Here is a 21,188-nt window from a genome sequence, read left to right as displayed (position 1 = left end):
TACCTCTTTCGTGATGTGAAAATATTGAAAAGGGTAAATTATGCAAAGATTCCCCTAGCCGATCACCAGCTAATCCATCCAACATTATTGAATGCATAAAATAGATGTAGCTGACCTTTATGTATGATTGTGTTCAACATCATTGGGCCACATTTACATTTTTATCTTCTCTTTACTTTTAGATTCAAGACAGCTAGCTAGCTACTATACTACTACATTAAATATCATCATTTCCTAGATCCTGGTAATTAGTTAATTATAGGAGTTAGAGAAGTGATAATATGAGTGTAGGAGCTACAGTGTTTTTTTTTATTTTAAATCAAGAGTAGAATACACTGGGCTTACTACTATTACCGTTCCTTAATAATAAATAAATTGATTACAAAGTGATCCTGCCTACAAACGGAAGTCTGACTCCCGACACTGATTCTCTCCTTGTTGTCTTTTGGATTACGTTTAATGACACAGCACTTGAGCAAAGCCGACCGAGTCCCAAATGTAATAAAGGATAGCTTATGTTTTTACAGAAAATGAAATTAAGGATGAAATTTAGGATAACCCCCTTATTCCCAAAGTATAGCAGCCGTGTATTTCATTCTCGGCCTGCCTCAGCATAGTTTAGGATTAGAGAGAAGCAAACAGTGTGAAAAGGATAGCCAGAAATAGTTTATTGTGTTAAACGATAACACTAAAAGGGATGTATTAATAACCGGCTGTGGTAGTGCTAGTCTCCAAGTCTCTTCCTCACATGACTGGAAGCTGTCAGTAAAACCTGTTGAAAATTCATTCAGAATCGAAATCCCATTTGTCTTAAGCAACTCTTATTTTCTTTGCCATACTGTTGACTCAGCTCCAGTGCCGCAATACATTGGATGGCAGGCATGCAGCTATGGAGTGCTTGGCTATTTGCAGGCTGCAGATAAACCAAGAGCCATAAATCAAACACTGGTTTGTATAAATGGATATGAAAAGCCTTTGCAGTGAATGACAATGGTTTCACAGTAGAAGAAAGCAAATTTAAATTAGACTGGGATTTCATAACCAGTTTGTCATATTTTTCTGCATCACTTTCTCCTTCTCCTCCTCCCATCATATTGCCTCAGGGTTATATTCTCATGAATTAGCATTTGCCAATTTAGCGGTATGGGCATTACGTCAGATGAAATGCAGGGACATTAATTACACATCAAAGGAAAGTCTTGATCTAAACATTAAGAGGAAAAAGTCTTGGTGGCGAACAACCATCCCCACCTGGCATCACAGATAGCTGCAGAGACGTCCTGGTGGCAACCGCCAAAACTGCTCTACTAATAAGACCCTAATTAGCTTAATTGGTCAAGTGATTATCATCACCTCATGATCACTTTGTTTAATGTAATGATGGGTGTTATAATTTCAGCAGGTGGTGCATTACTCTAAATTATGCCTCTGTTGATGGCGTTTCCATTGCTTTACATATTTCCTTGGATATTAAAGCCTTGTTCATAATTAGCAGTTCAAAACGATCTCTTCTTCCGCTATTGATTTTGCTGTCATGGACAAAGTGATTACGGATGGCTGCTTTACGCGGGATGATTCGCGGTGACCTTGCTGCTGTCGGCAAAATCTCCGAGATGAATCGCTGATACTCGGATCTGATTGTCTATACCTTTTGACATTACTCTCCAACATCACGCACTCTCCGTTTCTCTGCAGGACCTCTTCTCCCTGCGCGTCCCTCCCTCCCTCGCCTGCCCTCCCTGGGGAGAAAGCGTTGGTGTTTTTCAAGCTTAGCCTTTGTTTACCTGGCTCTTTGTTCCGCACTGTCACATTATCTCTATAAGCGACGACATAGCCTCCCTGCGGGCTTATAATGAGGAAGCAGAGGTGGCACATGGCCTTGTTGCTCAGCTTAGAGGGTATCGCCGCATGTTAGGGCATGCCGTTGTTCACGCACCAACTTATTTGGCAGCGGCAGCTGACGGAATTGTTCTTTTAAATTATAGCCCCTGATAACTGCCTGTATTTATGTAAAAAAAAAAAGAAAAAAAAGGGGGTAAATGCATGCCTTCACTGCGGAGGAGAGAACCGTGCAGAATCAGCACCACTGGGTCTGTAGACTATTTTCCTAGACAGATTAAAATTCAGTTATGGCCTATATTTGGCTATCATGGACTATATGTTTGATTATTGCTATCACAAATTGGATGCTATAGGTTGTACCTTGTCTATTCATTTAATTGTACATGTTTAAAAAACCTCCAGCCCTGCATAGTGGAAAAAGTGGTGACAGTTTAATCTTACGATACATCCAATGTATACGATGTTGACAATTCACTACGCAGCCTCAACTCTGTAAATAATTATTGATGGAAGAGAGCACATGATTTGTCATATTGTTAGAGTATCAACCAGAAAATGGAACTGATTGTTTCACAACAGAATCAAAACAAACCCATTTGACCAATGGAACACAGTCTTCACATAAAAATGTCGAACTATCACAGTTTTCTCCGCATGGTGCAGGATGAAATCAAAAGCATGCCCTGGCAAAACTATCAAATTCCGCCCCGTGGTGCATTCGCAATGTTCCCATCTCAAAGCAAAAGTTCACCTGAAAACAGAGTTCACACACAATGTTTTTTCCTGTGATCTTAGACTGTTCGATCAAAATTTCTGGACATGCTGCTGTGTGATACAGCTGCATGTCCAGACAATAAAGGATGTAATCTGTCCTGTCCTCAAGATACAAAAGGTTTGTTTGAGCTTTTATATCCAAATTCATTGCAAAACGGTTATAAACTAATGTGTTCTAAACCCCTGTGAAAACCCTGGATATTGACACTCATTGGCATTTTTGGCAAATTATTATTACTATAATTTTCCCCGTTTCAGCCCTGCTAGTCTCATTGGTTGAGTTAAAGAGTCCTAAATCACCAAGTTAGGCTTAAGCTCAATGAAAAAGACATTGGGTCAGAGAGAAGGTAGCTCATATAATGAAGCTCTCGCTACTAACTGAAAAAATACATTCTAGCCATACTGCCTAGCTGACCTTCCAAGTTCAAACTAGCCATACTAGCCTATAGCTATCTAGGTAAGCTAGTTAGGTAGCCTCTGACCTTCCAACATAATGTCATGGGCATGAATAAATGAAAAAGAAGTCATATTTATATTCTTTTATTTATATTTTGACCAGAGTTCCTTCTTTGCCATTCAAGTTTGCCAGTTCGCTAACTTGCACTCTGTGTGTTTTTTTGGCTCCACTCATTGTTCAGTTTAACTCAACTAATAAGATGTCTTTATCCAGAGCAGCTCTGCCTCTAAGAAATGCTTAGAATTAACACTCTGCACCTCTATAGGGGTTCATGAACAGTATTAGATGCTCTGGTAACAAATAGCACAACTTTTAAAAACCAATGTCTCAAGATAATTCTAACATATATACAAACATAGCAAACTAGACTGAGGTAATATTATTTCATTCTGTGTCCCAGATTATACTTTTCAAGAAGTAATTCTGCCTGATTGCAATCAAGGATAATGAGCTGAAAAAAGCCTGAAAGCTAGTGGTGACAGCAGATTCCTAGGGCAGCTGCAATCATTATGATTTCAATAATTTTGATTAATGATTACAAATCATATTAAAGCTACGCTAGGCGAGATTTTTATGTAAAAATACACCTGTTTTATCAGTCTAAACTACAAATCGGGGCTGCAACAGAATCGAGACTTAAAAGCAAAATCCCTAAACAGCAATGAGCCAGCATTAGGTCAGAGGAGTGCGCAGTTAACTGACATGACGCTACACGAGCTCTGGGTAATGAAGTCCTTCAAACTTTAAACAATTCAAACAACTTGGCTGTACAGAGGGCAGATTATCAGTGCGCTATTTCTCCTCTAATTTCACTATGGAAATCAATGAAGAAATTGAACAGAAAAAAACTACTAAAAAAGTGCAGCCTCTGTATTAGATATAGTGTTGGAAGGGGAGTTTATTTTGTTATTACGTTTATTATCCATCAAATGCCGTTCATATGTGAAACAGGTACTCTACACTGTGATCCACCAAAGAAAACTGCACCCTACACACTAAAATCCCATAAGATGCATTGAGAGGACCTGATGTAAAACTTCCTAGCAAGAAAGGTAAAATTATAAACATTATGCTATGAAATGCTGGACAATGTAGCCCAATGGAGTACATGGGATGAATTTCTGTTATTGAAAACTAATAGTTTCACATAATCCCATTCATTCCCATTCATTTGAATGAGTTTTTTGCACTGCACTTCACACAGATCACCTGTCAATCCTTTTCCTTGGATTTTCTGTTGATGCAGTTTGAGTTTCTCTTTTCTTTGTCTGTTCAGCAATGGTGGCTATCACTGCTCATGCTAACTACCCAGTTCTTCTTCTGTTTATTCCAAACAAACCAGAAATGTAAAATATATCACTTCCTATGTGCCAGAAGATTTTTCCCAGGAAAGAGCTACCAGACACTGAGTGTTAGAACAGCAAATATAAAAACTTTCATGAACTGGTTATAGTTTCAATCACTACTGTGTTATATCAATCAGTGATAGAGAGTAGTAAAACTGACATTTATTGGTATGAAAATGTCGCCAATTATAACTTGAAGCTTCCAGTCACATCAATGTCAAAAAGGGACAGTCAACCCTTACTACCTCGTTTGCAGCAGTGTAGGTTTATTGCTTTGAGCATTTTATAAAAAATGTGATCCTTCCTGAATTTCAATGACACAGAGAGGATTATACATGCATTTATTTCATCTCGCCGTGGCAGTTTGGCAGGCGGAGCTTGGCAGAGTCCATATCATCTTCTAAATCACTTAAAAACTTTTATCATAAGGCCTTTTTTTATAATCTTTGGCTCTTATTTATTCTATTGTTGTTGCCTTGTCTGTTATTTATTCCATCTGTTGTGGCCCAGGACGCTGGCTACTGCTTTCCCTTGTAATCCCTTAGACCTGCTAGAGGTTGCCATTGTGCATCTGTCACACACTTCTCTAATGTCTCTGCTCCATTAGCGGTGCTCATAGCGTTCACTTCACCTTTAAAGCGTGTGAAACCCCTTTGACAGCATGGCCATAGACCATTCAGTTCCTTTTAATTAATGTTATGTCCCTCCATTAAAAATGAACTACCACAGCTAATTGGTGCTGGAATGAGGTCCTCTTACAAAACACACTGTAGTAGATACAATCTGTATTAAAAAGTCAAATTGTTACTTTATTATGGTACAATGGATACTCTTAGACTGTTTGATATCATGAATCTGTGATGTTCAATGAATGAAATGCAAGGTACATCTTCAATAGCTGTGTTTTTAACAGCATGGAAACATTTCTGGGGGGATTTTTCATTTAAATGTGTAACATACATAACCAATTTACATGACGACAGCCCAACACAGAGCTTACTAAATATATTTGGCACTCAATTTTCTCGAAACATTCATGTGATCCTTTTTAGATAGTATGGCCAAACAAACACATTTTTGAGCAGGGTTGTATAGCTTCCAATAAACATGTAATACATCCGTCTGATAGATCTGAGTTGTTCCTCCAGAAGAAAAGTGGTTATTTGTTATGTGCTGAGAACACAAGGTAAAGATTGTGAGAGCTATCAGATTAGATGAATAAGCATGTCATGCGGGGGCCATGATGCATGATTTGTTACACAGGGTCAACGTTGCATGATCACTGGTGTGAGACAACATAATTGTATTCACACTGTATCTGTACATTCAAATATGTATATCTGTGGTTACTCTTGACTGAGCAGGCATGCTCTTTTTCAGCCTTACCCACACATAGCTGCTCTTTTTGCCATGATTTATGCGTTTCTGTAACAGTGTTTCCTTTCTATCTGATTCATTTGATGACTAGTTTTACTGAGACTGGGCCTGAATCCCACCAGATCCTGATGTGCTGTTAAACAATAAATCCATCACCGCTATATGAAAACACATTGGACTTACACTGCCTGTTTGCTTCGTCAATAGATGCCAGCTCGCTGTTCAGGCTCCCATCAACACAACACAACATTACAAAGAGACTTTGGCTGCTCCCACTATCAGCCTGTTTAAATAACACAATTAATGGCGGTGTCATGAACTGTGCCTCGAGAGAAAATACATAGTATTAGTTTAATGGCTGAAATCTCCCCTGTTACATATGCATATGCTCATTTATTCTCAGATTTATAAAATGCTGCATACGCCGCCAGTATGCACATTTTCTTGTCAGAAATCACAAAGAATGGTACAAGTTTAATATCCACATGCTGTCAACCTCCCCAATTAGCCTTAAAAATTGTTTAAACACCCCGTATTTGCCTACTCAGCATTTCCTTCAGCTCAATCTCACCAAGAAAATGGAAAAAGCTTATAGTAGTGAATGTAAACAACAGCAGCTTTGCTGGCTGTGAAGTTGATCATTGTGGAGAGGTTGACTGAGTCCTGAAAGATGAGGGTATTATTCTGAGACATTCATAGAAATTATGAATTTTCAGCAGAAACAAAGCATCATTGTCATCAAAAATGGCCTCTAAATAGATACCAAAAATAAACAATACAACGAGGAACAGGATCAGGATACACGTTAAACTGAGTGTTGGTCTAACTAACTCTTCCCAGCAGGACTACAGTGGAATGAAGAGATGGGTACATTTATGTCTGTTTTCACCCGTTAGTTTGTTTGACTGTCTGTCTGTCAGCAGGATATCTAAAAAACTTCTGAACGGATGTCCATGAAATTTGGAAGACAGGTAGGCCTTGGGCCAGGGAACAATTTATTTGATTTCGGTGGTGAACCAGATCTGGGATTTCCACCATTAGGCTGTGATCACATTGGGCGGGCTTTTGAACGCTCCTACACCTTTTTTCAGTTATTTTCAACGGTTTAGTGGTGGCAGGTGTGCCACCACTAAACCAGCTACCCCTTTTTTACTTCTCGTTGCCATACAACTAATTATATAGTTGCAGAAAAATGAAAAAAAAATGAAAGAAAAACGCCTCCTACGTGATCACAGCCTTAGACGATTATTGTTTTTTTAGCCATAACAGGGATAGAGGCTTGATTACAAATCCTACGGGTATATTTGCAGGGTCAAGAAATCATTTTAGCTTAACATTAAAGTGATAGGAATGATGTGTTTGAGTGTAACAGGAAATTAGAGAATTGTTCAGCGTTGGCGGGCGGTTGTGCTCTGCGCGTGCCTTCTAGTTTTGTGTTAGCCTACCTTTACCATTCATGTAAATATCCCACACACCAATTCTTTTCAAAATGTCCATATGCACTATGTAGATAATGCATAGTGGTACATACATTGTTATATATTTCACAAACTTCCCTAATGATTGAGTAGCTAACTGGAGATTGTCTTTAGCTGATTTGAAACAGCCTTGATATAATAGTCCAGCAATGCTATGTATAGCCAATAAATATTTACCTTTGTTCTCCTTTGAAGGTTTTTAAACATAAATATATCATTGTCAAATGAATTGTGATACCTTGGTATAATTATACATACAATATAAACAAATGAGACCATGGTGGAGACAATTGGTAGCCTCTATCTCACACCAGTGGTGTTGTCAGTGCTAGTGTTTCTCAAAATTAAGACTACATTTCCCATAAACCCCGTTGTTTGCTGTGGAAGAACAGCGCCCTCGTCCTGTTTTGTGCTGTAAATCAATCCAGCAGATTTCCCTCCAAATCTGACCCGGTGGCACACAATGTAAAATGCAGTGTAGAGGCCAGCAATCTTCTCCACAACAGTCTTGTTTGTTAACATGAATTATACTAAAGTCTCAAAATGTATGTGGTAATGACTTATTGATGTTAGAATAATACATGTAGCACCTTTAAATGTAAAATAAATATACTTATTTTCTGGAAAGGAAGGAAAAAAATAACTACTCTTAAATGCAACTGATGAACATCTGCAGCGTCATCCTCTCGCTCTCATCTTTCTGTCACTGTATACGAATAAAATATGAATGCTTTCCATAATATGTTTTAATTTAAAGAGAAATAACTGGAATCTGAGCTATTTCCTTGATCAAATCCCAAATCAAAACACACGAGAGCCACTTGCTAGCTATGCTTTACTGTCCATCCTTAGAGGAGAAGTGAAATTGAAAATGCCCAAGTCTCCATTCCCCTCAATTTATGGGCCTTTTTGGGATTAATTCCTTCGGGAGGCTGAAGTCAGAGCAGTATGACAGAGAACCCTGCCCTTCTCCAGAAAAGGATTACACTTAGTGCTTCATTGCACTGATGCGGCAGTCAAACTTGAAGGGATATGTCACCTGTCCCAGGCTACAAGCAGACTAACTGGCAGACTGGCTGGCTGGTACAGAAGCGGCACAGCCGTCTTTGCAGCAGGAATGAAATATTCCTGGTGTTTTACTTGCATCCATTATCTTCCTTATGGGAAAACAGCGTGAGTCCTTTTGGGGGAAATTGTTCCCCCAGTAATAATCCTCGCAGAGACATCAACACAAGACTGATGTAGTTCCCTCTGATGTAGCAAATGGAGCTGTGCTGTCTTCTCTCTATTACAACACAACACAGCGCCGAAGAGAATTTTGAAAAGAATGAAGAGTGTTTTTACTGCTGCAGTGAGGAATCAATGCGCCATTGTTCTGTCAGGATCAGGATAACAGTGTCGACTCAGAGCAAGCCTTGTATTTAATATTTATGGGAAACTAAACTTCCTTAAACTGTCCTGTAGCACAAATAATTGCATATCTACACAGAAATCACAAGATGTATTCTCTCCAATGTATTTATTTCCAGCAACTGCTACTGATTTGGCTATAAACCATCCATAAAACAGCATGGATATTTTGGGCATAAGCAATCTCAAGTATTTCCACGTTTCTTCCCCAAGCTCACATAGATATGAATATAACAGTAACATCGACAACATTATTAATTTACTGTTACAAACCTGTATAGTGTTTCTCCAGCACCCTGCAGAGTGTGAGGATGAGTCAGGCAACATCATAACTGTCCCCATGAATGGAAATCGATGAGCACATTAATTCAGAACAGTGATTTCTTTATCAGTGCCATCCACTTAGGCTGGGTGTTTTATGAAAAAAAAAATCCTATCTCCCAGCCAATCTAGCTCTAATATTAAACAGAGACATTGCATAATATGCTGTAACAGGGGGTAGATAATGCGTATTTGGAGAATGGTTGGTTAATTGAATATTTAACTACAATAGTATGTTCCTGTGTACAGAAGAAAAACTTTGCTTTTCCAAATGTGTGCGCCTGCTAAATGGCCCAATAATGACTCATTCTGGAACTAGCTATTAATGCAACACAGTCATTTTCCTAGTTTCCAAGTGTATATAATCACTATGCAGCAATCTGTTGCAAAGCTGAATGATAGATGCTCTCTAAAATCCAAAACACCTTCGGAAAATTACTTCTCGTGACATTTTTACTGCTGCTGGGAGCGCTTTTGCAACGGGACGACATACACAGGCGCTGGGGGAAGATATTTTTAATTTTAACTGTTGAACTGAGTGCCCATAAAACGAAATGAACAAGCCGGCTCCCCTTTGTTATGAGCGCGGCAAAGTATAACACTGGTTTGATATGCATTAGTTTGATAAAATAAGCATTTATATTTATGAATGCCTCTCATTCGGCAGCCTCATATATAAGGAAATGACTTGAAAGCATTTCCAAAATTCACCAGGCGTTGTCCCTGCGCTACGTCGTCAACAAGCTCCGGATGAAGTGGCAGTGAAAAAAAAAACTGCCCATTATAACTGCCAACAATAACGCATAAAGGAGTGGAATTTTCAGTTGCCATGTTCATATTTTCAGCCACCTCTGTAATAAATCACGGGGTCATCATGCCATTCAGTGCAGTGAGAGCTCTACAATAACAATAAAATGCCTCTATTCCACATAGCACATCGCACATTGTTTTTATTAGACTGTGGCTGAATAAGTCGGCCTCATAAGGGGTTTAGAGCTTGACTGGCTGCACTCTGGGCAGCATCACCTCTCACAGTTCCTTTGGCTCTTATGGCTATGTGGTTCCCTTTTCTCCACACTCAGCAATATGAAATCTGCGAGGATTCCGTGTAAATGTCAACCGCTGTGTATAATTTTGAGGTATGTGCGAGATTTAAATAAAATGAATTGGGGTTTTTTTGGTGAAGTGCCCCTTTATCCACAGCCCTGTATCAGTTAGATTTGTCTCTGATCTTCTCTGATTGTCCGAGGTAGAACTCACAAATAATGTTGTGAGAGGAAGTGAGGAAGTAAGGAAGCAAGGAACAGTAAGCGAAATAGCGATGCAATCTTTCGACTTCATAGGCATCACTCTCTGACCGGCCTTTGAAGATTTTTTTTTTTTTTTTTCAAAAAGTGGCATCTGTCAATAACAACTGTGCTTTAGGCCATCCAGCTTTGATGAGCCGTCAATGCCTGCAGGCTATGAAACCTATATTACCAGGTACCTGAAGTAGATGTTGCAATTCATGTTTGCGCTGGGGTTTCATGTTTATATTCATAGAGGACCTATCAACGCTGTTAAATGCTTCAGGTAAAAGAAGAGTCGATATCTTGCGCTGTGCAAACCTTGGATGAACTTATCTTCAAAAGTTTGAAATGTATGAAATGAAGTTCCATTTCAAACTTGTTTGAAAGGCTGTCTTGTCTGAAAAGATTTGTGATGTGAAATACCAGCAAAGATGAAATTCTTTCTTCTGAATATAATTGGCTCATTCCTTTTGAAGCGTGAGGCTGTTGTTTCTGGTAGTGATGGGCTCATTGTTTACAATAATTACACCACACTATCAAATTTAATTTCATAATGTTGCACTGATGTGCAAATCCTGCATGCGACACATTTAATATTGCTGAGAAATTAGTTTTGATGACATAAAAAAAAAGTTGACAAAATAAACACAATTGTTGTTGTTGTTACAGACACGGGGCCCATTGATCCGCTTGTGTTTTTATTTCGGGCTCATTGGGTAATTTCCAGTTCTCTACAAAATCTTCAGTTCAGTCTTTATTATAATCCCAGAGGGCAATTTGGTTTGCAGCAAAATCCATCACAAACAACAACAATCCACATAGAAACACAGTACAAGCACATAACAATCATTAAAAATAAAGAATATTAAAAAAAAACATCACTCAAACATTGTAGCAGTCAAAAGTGAATGAATAACAGAATTGCTCAAGAATGGGCATTAAGTAGTTTGATAGCACTGTGGATAAATAAGCGTTTGAATCTGTTGCTTCTAGTTCTACGTAGCCTATAGCAGATACAAGAGGGAAGAATAGGGAACTCTGCATACAAAGGGTGATTGCAGTCTGAGAGGATGGCCTGAGCTTTCTGCATGACTTGTCTGTCAAATAGATCAGACAAGCACATCTGTCTGACTCCAATAATTTTCCCTCTTTGTTTTATAATGATTTCCATGAGGGTCTTATCAACACTGAAAGACCTAAGCTTCTTTAAAAAACCCTTGTTGCACAGTGCCTCTGCATTTCCATCAAAACACAATTTGTTATCAATGATAGTACCCAAGTACTTGCAGCTTCCAGCACATTCTACCGCCTGGCCTTTGATAGTGGTAGGCTGGTGAGCATGTGGTTGAAGTCTAAAATCAATGGCTTTATCCTTTGTTTTCAGTGCATTAAGCTGCAGGAAGTCTTCATCGCACCACTTTACAAAATAATCACCAACAGGCTTCTAAAAAGCTGAAAATCACAGAATCACTTGCAAACTTCTCAATATGCCTCATCGACTAATTGCTAAAATGGTTATTTGTGTACAAAATATACAACAAGGGAGAAAGTGGTGACCCTGTGGAGTTAAAAGGTCCAAAATCCAACCTACAATGTTTCAATCCAGAAATTATGAATGAGTTTGTTTGCTAAAATATGAGGCTGAGTAGTGTTAAACGCAGATGAGATGTCTATAAAAAGCAACTAGGCATGTGTCTTGTTGCCCTCTAAATGTTTGAGTACCATGTTGAGTAATGCGGCATCTTCTACTACCCACTTGGCCCTGTATGCAAACTGTACTGGGTCCAAGAACGTCCTGGGTCCTCACCAACAACTCTTCCTTCACAAGCTTTTCAAAGCAGGTCATGACTAAGGAAGTTAGTGCAACTGGTCTGAAATCGTTAGCAGAAGACAGGGCTCAACTCAACTGTCTTATCTGGGCCAGGACATTTCCTCACCTTATTACCCTTGAAGATCCTCATGACATGCGGGTCAATCCATCCAAAAGGTGGTGACCACTTGCCTTTGTTCGAACATTTCGTGCCTCTACTTCATTTCCAAAATCCAAATTCAAATCTAAGATCAGCGTATTCAGTTCTTGTGCCAGCTGCCTATCAATTTCATACCCAACCAACTCCACCCCTCCAACTCTTACTGTCCTTAGAAGCAATTTTAGTATGCATCCCATCCCAAGCTGAACCTTAAATTCCCTCTCCAGTTTTTTCTTTATAGCTTTGCTTAGCCGTCATGATTTCACACTTGATTTCCCTCTGTAGCCTGTGCTTCTCAATCAAATCACCCTCATGAAAGGCCCTATTTCTCTCATTCATGCGAGCCTTGAGGGATTTGGTGACCCATGGCTTACTGTTGGCCAGGCTTCTCTGGGAGGAGCATGTCCTCACACAAAGTAATGTAATTGCTAATAACAAAAGCCAGCTCATCAATATCAGAACATGAAAAACATCCCAATTTGTCCAATCAAAGCATTCTTGTAGAGATAGGGTCATCAGTCCATACTTTAATCATTTTGGTCCGTTTTTCCCCCTTTTTAGAACAGTCTTGCAGACTGGGATGAGAAGCGCAGTGTTGTGGTCAGCTGACCCTAGCGGTGATTTGGCTAAAGACTTGTACGCGCCTTTAATGGATCCATAGTACAGATCCAGGATCTTATTGTGGTGCATGGGACAAGCGATATATTGGTGGAAATTATGCAGGGCTTCAACGTACAATGGTTAAAATCCACCAAAATAAAATTAGGGGCATAGGGAGAGATTGACCGTAGTCTGTGTGCAACACATTTGACAGCCTCCTTTGTCTTTGGAGGAGGCCGGGGTTGGTTGTCACACTTTTTACTTTGGCTTTCATTATCTCCACAACCAAAAGTTAAATAGTATCCTGTCCAAGATGAATTGAAAACCTAGGATGTCCTGCAGAATTTGAGTTACCCTTGATGTAATTGTCCTACCGTAAAAATTCAATTAATAGCCCGGGCTTTTTTTTTTATTTGCTTCAAACACTGAACTCAACCGGCCTATATTTGGGACAGGCGTCTATATGGGACAGGCCTTTAATTCCTAAAACTCTTGCTCAGCAAAGATGGGAAATACTATCAAATTGTTTATTTACTGGTAAACCAGTATGAATATTACTTGTATAAAAATTAGGCTATCGAATAACATATCAATTGCGAATCATTCATTTGATCTCACTCCGAGAGACAGCGCATCTAGGCCAACCTCATGCACTGAGAGAGAGAGAGAGAGAGAGAGAGAGAGAGAGCCATATCAAAATACCGGTAGCCTACCTTAGCCCTTTTACCGTCTTCCTTGGACAGACGTTGAAGTTCAACTTTATTTTTTCACCATTCTCTCACTCTCTTGGGATCAACAGAGAAATTTCTTGCTGCTGCATCTCCTGAGTTTTGTTCAGCAAATTTGACAACTGACAGCTTGAATTTCAGGTCGTACTTTTTTCTCTGTGCCGCCATGGCGATCAGCAAATGTGACTGACGTTTGAATGCAAGTAAAAAAAAATGAACTGGCAACCGGCTTCTAATTGAGACCGGCCTTTATTTGTCAAAACGTGTAGCCACACCCGGCCAGTAAAAGGGACCGGCTTCTAATTGGGACTCGGCTTTTAATTTAAGTTTTACGGTATTTACATTATGAGATACTGCATGTTCAATACACTGTGAGCATTTGTAACAACCGTCCCCACAACGTGTTGGTTGTCAAACAGTATGGGGTTGGTTGTCACAATTGTTTACACCTGAAGGTGACGGTGGCATAAATGACTATTTTACCACATTTGACAATCATTGAACTTTATTTATAATCACGGCCAAAAAGAAAAAAACACCAGTATGATTATAGTTTATGTTTTCAACTTTCTTTCTTTCTTTTTAGGCTGTCACATGTGACAACCAACCCCATGATGAGTGTGACAACCATCCCCAATGGGGGAGTTATGCTAACAACTTTCTGCTAAAGACAAACAAAACATTTATACTGCAGCTCTCCTTGCCCTCTTTTCAGTGGCAAAACAAAAATTAAGACTTTGTTTTCAGCCATGAAAAACTGAAATTTTCCCCTTACCTCAAATATTTTACATCCGTACAGGAATTGACCACATAGGTAACCTCTGTCCTCAAAGCTGAACATTTCATTATCAATTTTTTTTTTGACAGCGCCCCCTCGGATCTGATGACATTCATTGACTTTCCCTAACCTGTTCATCGTTTCCCTCACCCATTTTTACTCGCTCATTCACTCTCCCTCTCTCATCAACCTCTTCAGCCTTTCCCTCAGTCCCCCTGAAAAGGCTGCTGTGGGAACAGCTAATGGCGAGTGTGTAGTAGCCCACATAAAATGTTGAAGACAGAATTGCAAAAACAAAGAGGTCCTGTTAAAATATGGTATGTAATTGGCAGGTTATGTTCTGTGCTATGGAGAGCTTGAATCTCTCCTCCTACAACTGCCTCAACAACTTCCATTAGTCTATTATTTTTTCTCAGTAAATGCACTGGGGACTACACATGTTGTTGAGTGTTGAGACTATGTCGAAATTCAAGTCATTATTTGTGATTAAAAAAAAAAAACTACTGAAAATGCCCATCCCCAATATTCAATAAAATGACATTACATTGATGTTTCTCTTGCTATTAGCTATCCAACTAGCTAGCAAGGCTAGCAGACTAGATAGACAACAACTAACGCTAACCTCCTGAACTTCCAGAATTTCCCCAAAGGGTTCAATAAAGTGCTATCTTATCTTATCTTATCTTATCTTATCTTATCTTATCTTATCTTAACACAAACCAATAATACTGGAGCTGGATGGATGATGGTGCAAACTGTGTCCGTGATTTCCTGATTAGTGAAAGTCTGCATAATGGCAGAATTGTGTAATGAAATCAGAGCTAATTTTAATCTATGTACTTTGCAACTTTCCGTTTACTCTTAACTCTCCTGTGGAGCCGGCAAATGGCTTATTTGGAGATATTTTAACAATTTTGTTAGCAGCAACAAGCAACGGGAGCTCGCTGTTTCAACCTATAGCTGACTCTGGAGCCAATATTGTCTGTGGGTCCAAGTACTGCAGGTATGTAAGAGACAAATTATATATAGGTCCAAAATCCATGAACTTATCCTTTAAGTTTGGATTTGTCACTTCGTCTGTGTGGAGAAGATGTCCCACCAGTGTACATACCAGAAACCAGAATTTAATTTTGGGCAGATAGGGTGAATCTACAGCATCTTAATTAGTGTGGATGGAACGCTCTTCTCTATCGCAGCACCACTTCCTGATTTAGACCGATGAAACCGGTGTTATTTTTACATAGAATTCTTGCATAATGCAGCGTCAAGTCACAACATACTTAAGTAAAAGTAAGATTACTGACTCCAAAAATACTCCAAAAAGTACAAGTACACAAAAACTCTTCTCAAATGCAGTAATGAGAGCAAATGTAATTCATCTCTTCCACCCCCCTTGCCAATTTCCATTTGTTCTCCCAATAGCGCACACTGTAGCCCCTCTGCTACAGTGTGCGCTATTGGGAGAACAAATGGAAATTGGCAGACTGTAGCTTTAAAGCCTCTGAATCCCGTTGCTCTCTCAGGGTCATAAAACCTTGTACACCATACATGCTATCATCCATTGGTACTTATCATTAATATTTATAAATCTAAATTGATATTCAGAAACTGTAAGCACAATGTGTTAGGGAAAAGGGAACCAGGCGCCCCCAAGATGGTGCGGCACAGCAATGCACACACACACACACACACACACACACACACACACACACACACACACACACAAATAACCATTCTTTATGGTAGCCTAATAGGCTACTAATAGCACTTTTTTGTGGGTGAGCTGGATTTGTTCATGTTTGGATATCACAGAATGCCATTTTCTTTGCTGAATATCTTTCAGACCCTAATTGTGTTCTCAGTGTGGTTATGAGGTTCATTATTTGAAACAGTTTGTAATATAAATTACTACATGAACAGTCTAATCTGCCTACAATAAAATGATCAGACATGCCAACTGAGAGTGAAATGAGAGAGCAAGAGATTGTCTTTTCTTCAGGCAGTCCAGTGGCTCAATAAATCAGCAAACCTTCTCTTGTAGATCACATCTTGATGGTTATTCCACTTTAAAGCCCTATTCACACAGCGGCTTATATTACCTAGGGACTTCCAGTGATTTGTAATAATTGCAGAGATTGTCAGTGATTCTGATGCTCTGCGAATATTCCATATCTATAATTTCTAAAGTAAAAACACCAGCACAAATACCCTCCCAAAACTGAGCTCCAATGATAATACTAATCCCATGCAAATCGAACTCTCTGTGATTTCAGGTGTAAATTTTTTTGGTGTGTGATTTCTTTCTGTTCTTTGTCTTCTAGATGTGATTTCGATCTTCCCCCTGTCATGAAAAATGGGGCAGTAGTGGAATGTATGTTTTGAATGCATTTTCAGCGCAAACTTCAAGTTCTGCGTTGCTAAATCAGAAAGTGACAAAGTGTAAAATCTTGACCTTGTAAGAGTGATGTAATGGTCATTTAGATCAGTGATTCTCAACCTTTTCCATATCAAGGACCCCTAATTTAGTCCACATTAGGGCCACAGACCCCCATTTGATGAGATTTTGTCTCTTGGACCTAAATCTGAGAATATGTTTTTTTGTTAGATATGATTTTGTCCAGAATTCCATGACTATCTGTATTGTAGGTAGAGAGATAACAGTCAAACTATGATCAAAATAGTCATTCTTCCACATTCTCTAATTGTGTTAACTGCTTGTAAATGAAATAATGCTGAAGTTTAACAATTCATCAATTTGCTGGGGACCCCCTGGAACCCCCTCAAGGACCCCTGGTGGTCCCCGGACCCCACGTTGAGAACCACTGTTTTAGATCACCACATACTTGTCCCATGCAGATAGGGCATAAGTTAGTCCCTAGCCTAAATCATACAAGTGAAAGACCATTAGGCACCTGGAAGCATTTCTTAGATATTTGGTAGCCTACATCACTCCTTGCATTAATGTTGAACATAATTCACCTGTCCCAAGTACTGTAGCAAAGTAACAAAGTAACTAAACAAAGAGATTAAGGAGAGGAATGACAAGGAAGCACAGTGAGAGAAAGGATTAAAATAAGGCAGAAACCTGGGGAAAACAACAGTGTTGACAGGCACTGTTTGTGCAAAGCAAACCTTTGTCAGAATCCCTTTTCAGCGTCAGTTTGTGGGGCCTCTCAGACATATTAGACAAACAGTTAAAGCACTGTAATCCTTTTTAGTTCATGGTCCATGGTTCTGTATAGTGTAGACAAAAATTTGGGACGCTCTTCTCTGTTGCAGCCTGAAATTTGTGAATCAGGCCGATAAGATGGGTGTATTTTTACATAAAATATCTTGCCTAGCGCAGCTTTAAACTGAAAGTTGCTACCACTGTCTAATATGTGTAACGAACGCCATCTGTAGTATAGAGTCCGGTCTCCTGAAATTTTGTGAAATAAGCACGATGTCTTAAAATGTAAATATGTGCTCTGTGAATGAACAGTGAGAGAAATTTGTAGTTTGATAATAGCAGTTCGATATTGATATATTGGGGTGGAAAGTAAGGGTGTGGAGTTTGAGGTGACGGATTATCTTCAACTCCAACAACCCAGGTTCAATTCCAAAATCATGCCAGAGAAGATTTCTATTGTGAGTTTTTCATATTTAACCATGACCAAAGCCTTTCCCTAACCTTAACCAATTTTTTGTTGCCTGCACCTAACCCTAATATTAACCTTAATCCTAATAAAAGTGTTTTAGTTGCTTCAATTTAACCGTTAGGTAACCTTTTCACATGATGAACAGGTGAAAATGACGTGTCCAATTCGTGGAATTGTCACATCCAATTCATAGTGGAGTTCACATAATTAGTGTCCAAAACACGTAATCTGTATTTCAAAGTTTGTGCTCATTTCACAAATCTTATGAGACTGTGATGAGACTGTGTGGGGAAATTAAATGAATTTCATATGCTAACCCCATGGAGAAGGCCACACACAGGTAACATGGCAACAAGGGAAAGTCATCGTGCCAGCTTCCAGACTTGAAAATGGCAAGCAAGTCCCCCCCGAGGTAGAGCCGAGGCTTTAAAAAGTCCCAATGCTAACTGTACAGTATAATGACCTGGGATAGGTTAGCCAGTGAGCATGGTCTAGCAAGCATGATGAAACCGGAGCAATGCCCTGCTTCCAGCATATGATCAATGAGAAGAAAGTATCAGTATGTCAGCGAAGGACTGCACAGCATGCCAAAGGAGGACACATACTCCCAGGAGACCCTGCACAGCCCTGTGTGATTTGGTCGAGGCAGAAGAGGTTAACATGCTCCGTTCCACATAAGGAGACAACTTGTAGTGTCATTTGTCAAATTCATGTTCTCTTTTACTCTTCATTCAGTTAGCCGCCTTGCTAATCCCACAATATGGATGTTGCAGGGCTTTATCTCCATCATGTACGCCACTTTGTTGTCACATGGGTTTGCTGATTGTGAAGGATACGTAATATCTCATTATTTATATTGTTTTCATAACTATAGCCAGAAATGTGTCTGAACTCACCTTGGATTTTACCTCCAAACCAAACACATACTGCTTTTAGTTTGCATCTTCGCATTACTTTCAGGTTTCTAACTGAATATACATTCCATCACTAATAAGCAAACCCTGTGCCATTTCAAAGTTCAGTGTAGTTGCGGGGGCCGCAGTGCCCTCCTCGCAGCTAATCGCAAAAATGCCACACCAAATGAGAAAACAACTAACCTTTTTGCCAATAATAAACCTAGAAATTATGCTAGGGTAAACAAATGAACTAATGAGCCTTGATTCTGAGGAGGCAGCCTTAATAGCGGGAAAGGCCGGGGATGAGCCAGGCTAATTGGCAGCGGCGTTCAAAGTTGCACAATAAAGGCGAGGCAACGGTAACATATGCAACAGCTAATAGGGTTTAGCGTGTGAAATAACGGTGGCGGTGAGCTCATGAGGGGGGCAATTATGACAAAGCCGTGCACATCCGAGATAACCGTCCGCCTGACACAATCTGGCTAAGCCCCCGGGGAGGCAGCTTGCAGCAAACTCAAGGGGCTGCAGAAACTAACAAGTGGAGGAGGGTGAAGAGGGTGGAGCAGAGGGGGAGAAGGGAAGGAATCCAGATAAACAACCATCTAACAAGCTCGGCGCACACTACTATCGTGCGCACACGTAATGTAAAGCCATCCGGAATTAAAGCACGGTTATATATAGGGTACGCCGATCCGCACACAGAGGAATTCCGTGTGAAAATAATGCTAAAATGAAGATCAATCAGAATAAAGAAATAAATATTAAAGCAGAGGCAAAGAGAGGTTCAGTAGGCACAACTGAACATCTGACAGTACGCAGAGACAGAGTACGCAAATGCATCCATACACAGAAAAGACTGATACTTAGGTGTGGTAGATATGACAATGCGCATCTCGAGTCTTTCCCATCGGTTTGCTTTGTTTCACGACGGAGCGTCAGCGTGTTGTGCTCGCATTGTTTGTGCTTCATGAATGGGTGAGCATGAAGACTAATTGCCCCTTGAAGAGGCTCGAAATGACTCACTCATTATGTTTACATCATCGTGTACAAGCAGACATTGTCATAACTAGATGCTTTGTCACGAGGTGAATGCCTGCCAATCACGGTTAATGGGAAGAAGGATTTTGATCAGTCATGATGAATGTATGCAGTATGCAGTATTGTTTTGCACATCACTGAAGGACTTTTGTACCATATTACTCTTACTTGTGATAAGGTCACTTCTTGAATTGTCACTTAATGGTCTTTAAAGTAATAATCTGTGACATTTTCATATAAATAAATGTCCGTTTTGCGGCTATCTATTACCAATTGTTATAACACGGTACTGATACAACCTATAGCCAGTTCATGAAATCTTTTACATTTGCTGTTCTAAACACCTGGTGTCTGGTAGGTCTTTCCCGGGAAAAACCCTCTGGTGCACAGGAAGTAGGGAAGAACTGGGTAGTTAGCATGAGCAGCGATAGCCACCATGGCTGAACAGACAAAGAAAACAGAAAACAGAAAATCCAAGCTCCGCCCACACTGTTTGATTGACAGGTGATCTCTGGGAAGTGCAGTGCAGAAACACCACAGCCATGAGTTCTGAGCAACAAAGATGGAGACAAAAAAAGAGGATCTTGCAGATTACCACTTTAATTTTTTCTATTTGTGCCCATACATTTTGATACATACAATACATACAACTGAGTTTTAACAGGTTTCAAGAGGCCAAGAGTCTTGAAGCTCATACAAAATATAAATGACCATGTAGACATTAATTTCATGTAAGAACAATACAGATTCTGTACAGTCCCACGGTGCATTCATGGCAATGACGTATAGACATAATAAATCATAATTTATTTGAATGCAATCTCAGCTCTGGTTCCCTAGTTCTCTTCTATGGAGAATACAGTAAAGTTAGGCTACTTGGCTAGCTAGCTAATGTTGACAACTGAACCAAAAATTCCTTATATTCTGTACATTGCTTACCATCATTAAAAGATTTGGCTATATCACTATGGCAGCAGTTCATGTAAACTAACGCATCAAAACTCATTTGCATGCGAATAGGATTATGCAAGACCAAAATCTTAGCTAAGGTGTGGAGATTTATAGTTTTTCACAATAATTATGTACTACTCAATTTCTCAAAAGTGACTGGCGACAAATTCAGCGACTTTTTGGGACCATTGGGAAAAATGTTCATGTGTTGACTCCCAACGCATTTGGCGACAAATTGGTACACCAATTTGCACTACTTGCTTGTTTAATTCAAAGAGGTCTGATGATCACAGCG

This window comes from Centroberyx gerrardi, chromosome 11 (assembly GCF_048128805.1).
Source record: "Centroberyx gerrardi isolate f3 chromosome 11, fCenGer3.hap1.cur.20231027, whole genome shotgun sequence".
Lineage (NCBI taxonomy): Eukaryota > Metazoa > Chordata > Actinopteri > Beryciformes > Berycidae > Centroberyx > Centroberyx gerrardi.
The sequence above is the reverse complement of the archived record's forward strand: the minus strand, read 5'-3'. Positions refer to the sequence as shown.